The sequence below is a fragment of the Oncorhynchus mykiss genome, unplaced genomic scaffold (genome assembly GCF_013265735.2).
Source record: "Oncorhynchus mykiss isolate Arlee unplaced genomic scaffold, USDA_OmykA_1.1 un_scaffold_396, whole genome shotgun sequence".
Classification (NCBI taxonomy): Eukaryota; Metazoa; Chordata; class Actinopteri; order Salmoniformes; family Salmonidae; genus Oncorhynchus; species Oncorhynchus mykiss.
The window spans coordinates 71808-76732 of record NW_023493843.1 but is presented as its reverse complement, the minus strand read 5'-3'; the positions used below and the strand labels follow the sequence as shown (position 1 = coordinate 76732).

At 41.1% G+C, this 4925-nt stretch overlaps 1 non-coding gene across 1 annotated transcript; it reads right to left on the bottom strand.

Moving 5' to 3' along the window:
* Window positions 1-213: 213 nt before the first annotated feature.
* Window positions 214-295, bottom strand: trnas-aga. Its single transcript has one exon. It is a non-coding gene; the product is annotated as a tRNA-Ser (tRNA).
* Window positions 296-4925: the final 4630 nt, after the last annotated feature.

Genomic DNA, 4925 nt, shown 5'->3' with positions numbered 1-4925 from the left:
GACTACAAACCTGTAACCTATGCTACTGTGGCCTATAGAGCTAGAAGGCTGGATAACCAGGTGTGTAAAGGTGTGAAGTGGGACAGATGGCCTGCAGTCCTATCCCAAATGGACAACTAATCCCTATGTACTTGCGGAGATCTGAGAGGATGCGATTGGTATAAGAAACACGACTAAACTTCAACCTCCGGAGGGGTCAAAAAAATGGATTTTCGTTGTCGGCAGGATTTGAACCTGCGCTGGAAGATCCTAATGGATTTCTAGTCCATCGCCTTAACCACTCGGCCACGACAACGTTGACAGAGGAAAACAAGCTTGTTAGGAGTGAATGGGCCAACAGGCATAGCCTACAGAAAGTGAAATTTAACAACTGAAAGATAATGCAGTAACTCATTATAATGCAATAACACAAAATGTTCCCCTCATTCATTTGTTATTAAGTCCAGCTGTTTTCTTATTTAACCTTGATCTTTGCTGAGCTCCAGAAGGTCTGCATTTGAGAGTGTTTATTATGAATTGTTATTTCACTGTGTGAAGTTGTTATTTCATCATTCTTATTATTACTGCTGAGCAGCATGACTCCTGAGAGGCACTAAAAAACTGTCAGAAGTGGGATTTGAACCCACGCCTCCATGGGAGACTGCGAACTGAACACAGCGCCTTAGACCGCTCGGCCATCCTGACTACAGCACAGTAACTGGGTATCGGGTTAAAGTGTATGCGGTAAAAGTAGAAATATGAACAACGCTCTAAAATCACCACAGAGACCAGAACAACTATGCACGATACTGACTTGCACTTTCAATAGTCATTTGTTTTTATAAATTAAAAAGTCCAGTCATTGATTTAACCTCAATATGGCCTTCAATGGGAAAGAGTAGTAAATCGTCATTGAATGAGCGCTAAACTGGCATCAGAATATGGCCATTCTGATATAAATGATACAATTGCTCAGATAAGACTGAAAAAGTGTCTGGAAATATCAGCACCATCAGGGTAAGAGTGACAACAGGTCCACATTGGGGAAATCCTTACAAATGGCTTAATGAGTCATTTCAACGCAATCGTGTTATTATTTATTTTTAGGGTTTAACAAGGCAGCTCACCTGTGACTTGACATTAGATGCGGCGACTTTGATTACCCTGCAGACAATATTTTTGTTCTTCCCGCCAATACAATCCACTGACAACGACCGACGAGTTCTGCGTTCCGAGATTATTTTTGTTATTTGCCTGTTTGGGGCCCGCCTGTGAAATTGCGCGATTCTTGCAATTCTCTTTCAGCCTCTCATCAACTAGCTGTTTTTGCAGAATATTAAAAATACGATAGTTATTCACTACTCATATTAACTAGGTGTCATTTACGTTACCTTAAGTCATTTATTTTTCAACTGGATTTTACAAACGTGCATGACATGCAGGCGCTAAAAAATTGTCAGGAGGGGGTTTCAAACCATGCCTATAGGGGAGTCTGCGACCTGAATGACTTAATGGTTATTTTCAATGCAATCAAGTTTTTCTTTTTCTTTTAGGGTTTAACAAGGTTTCTCACCTGTTACCTGTGGCTTGACTTTAGATGTGGCCAGTTCGATTACCCTGCAGCCTAAGAGTGTCTTCAGAATATGGCCAATTTGACATGAATTTAAAAATGCCTCAGATAGGACCAAAAAAGTGTCTGGAGCTTCCCGTCAGGGTAAGAGTGACAACAGGTTTCCACATGTCAAAATGGGGGAAATCTTAGCAAATGGCTTCATGGTTATTCATGAGAATCGTGTTGTTGTATTGTTGAGTGTATCATGGAATCTCACCTGAAATCTGTGGCTTGACTACAAACCTGTAACCTATGCTACTGTGGCCTATAGAGCTAGAAGGCTGGATAACCAGGTGTGTAAAGGTGTGAAGTGGGAAAGATGGCCTGCAGTCCTATCCCAAATGGACAACTAATCCCTATGTACTTGCGGAGATCTGAGAGGATGCGATTGGTATAAGAAACACGACTAAACTTCAACCTCCGGAGGGGTAAAAAAAATGCATTTTCTTTGTCGGCAGGATTTGAACCTGCGCAGGAAGATCCTATTGGATTTCTAGTCCATCGCCTTAACCACTCGGCCACGACAACGTTGACAGAAGAAAACAGGCTTGTTAGGAGTGAATGGGCCAACAGGCATAGCCTACAGAAAGTGAAATTTAACAACTGAAAGATAATGCAGTAACTCATTATAATGCAATAACACAAAATGTTCTCCTCATTCATTTGTTATTAAGTCCAGCTGTTTTCTTATTTAACCTTGATCTTTGCTCAGCTCCAGAAGGTCTGCATTTGAGAGTGTTTATTATGAATTGTTATTTCACTGTGTGAAGTTGTTATTTCATCATTCTTATTATTACTGCTGAGCAGCATGACTCCTGAGAGGCACTAAAAAACTGTCAGAAGTGGGATTTGAACCCACGCCTCCAAGGGAAACTGCGACCTGAACGCAGCGCCTTAGGCCGCTCGGCCATCCTGACTACCCCACAGTAACTGGGTATCGGGTTAAAGTGTATGCGGTAAAAGTAGAAATATGAACAACGCTCTAAAATCACCACAGAGACCAGAACAACTATGCACGATACTGACTTGCACTTTCAATAGTCATTTGTTTTTATAAATTAAAAAGTCCAGTCATTGATTTAACCTCAATATGGCCTTCAATGGGAAAGAGTAGTAAATCGTCATTGAATGAGTGCTAAACTGGCATCAGAATATGGCCATTCTGATATAAATGATAAAATTCCTCAGATAAGACTGAAAAAGTGTCTGGAAATATCAGCAACCATCAGGGTAAGAGTGACAACAGGTCCACATGGGGGAAATCCTTACAAATGGCTTAATGGGTCATTTCAACGCAATCGTGTTATTATTTATTTTTAGGGTTTAACAAGGCAGCTCACCTGTGACTTGACATTAGATGCGGCGACTTCGATTACCCTGCAGACGATATTTTTGTTCTTCCCGCCAATAAAATCCACTGACAACGACCGACGAGTTCTGCGTTCCGAGGTTATTTTTGTTATTTGCCTGTTTGGGGCCCGCCTGTGAAATTGCGCGATTCTTGCAATTCTCTTTCAGCCTCTCATCAACTAGCTGTTTTTGCAGAATATTAAAAATACGATAGTTATTCACTACTCATATTAACTAGGTGTCATTTACGTTACCTTAAGTCATTTATTTTTCAACTGGATTTTACAAAGGTGCATGACATGCAGGCGCTAAAAAGTTGTCAGGAGGGGGTTTCAAACCATGCCTATAGGGGAGTCTGCGACCTGAATGACTTAATGGTTATTTTCAATGCAATCAAGTTTTTTATTTTTATTTTAGGGTTTAACAAGGTTTCTCACCTGTTACCTGTGGCTTGACTTTAGATGTGGCCAGTTCGATTACCCTGCAGCCTAAGAGTGTCTTCAGAATATGGCCAATTTGACATGAATTTAAAAATGCCTCAGTTAGGACCAAAAAAGTGTCTGGAGCTTCCCGTCAGGGTAAGAGTGACAACAGGTTTCCACATGTCAAAATGGGGGAAATCTTAGCAAATGGCTTCATGGTTATTCATGAGCATCGTGTTGTTGTATTGTTGAGTGTATCATGGGATCTCATCTGAAATCTGTGGCTTGACTACAAACCTGTAACCTATGCTACTGTGGCCTATAGAGCTAGAAGGCTGGATAACCAGGTGTGTAAAGGTGTGAAGTGGGACAGATGGCCTACAGTCCTATCCCAAATGGACAACTAATCCCTATGTACTTGCGGAGATCTGAGAGGATGAGATTGGTATAAGAAACACGACTAAACTTCAACCTCCGGAGGGGTCAAAAAAAAGCATTTTCGTTGTCGGCAGGATTTGAACCTGCGCAGGAACATCCTAATGGATTTCTAGTCCGTTGCCTTAACCACTCGGCCACGACAACGTTGACAGAAGAAAACAGGCTTGTTAGGAGTGAATGGGCCAACAGGCATAGCCTACAGAAAGTGAAATTTAACAACTGAAAGATAATGCAGTAACTCATTATAATGCAATAACACAAAATGTTCCCCTCATTCATTTGTTATTAAGTCCAGCTGTTTTCTTATTTAACCTTGATCTTTGCTCAGCTCCAGAAGGTCTGCATTTGAGAGTGTTTATTATGAATTGTTATTTCACTGTGTGAAGTTGTTATTTCATCATTCTTATTATTACTGATGAGCAGCATGACTCCTGAGAGGCACTAAAAAACTGTCAGAAGTGGGATTTGAACCCACGCCTCCATGGGAGACTGCGACCTGAACGCAGCGCCTTAGACAGCTCAGCCATCCTGACTACAGCACAGTAACTGGGTATCGGGTTAAAGTGTATGCGGTAAAAGTAGAAATATGAACAACGCTCTAAAATCACCACAGAGACCAGAACAACTATGCACGATACTGACTTGCACTTTCAATAGTCATTTGTTTTTATAAATTAAAAAGTCCAGTCATTGATTTAACCTCAATATGGCCTTCAATGGGAAAGAGTAGTAAATCGTCATTGAATGAGCGCTAAACTGGCATCAGAATATGGCCATTCTGATATAAATGATAAAATTCCTCAGATAAGACTGAAAAAGTGTCTGGAAATATCAGCAACCATCAGGGTAAGAGTGACAACAGGTCCACATGGGGGAAATCCTTACAAATGGCTTAATGAGTCATTTCAACGCAATCGTGTTATTATTTATTTTCAGGGTTTAACAAGGCAGCTCACCTGTGATTTGACATTAGATGCGGCGACTTTGATTACCCTGCAGACGATATTTTTGTTCTTCCCGCCAATACAATCCACTGACAACGACCGACGAGTTCTGCGTTCCGAGATTATTTTTGTTATTTGCCTGTTTGGGGCCCGCCTGTGAAATTGCGCGATTCTTGCAAT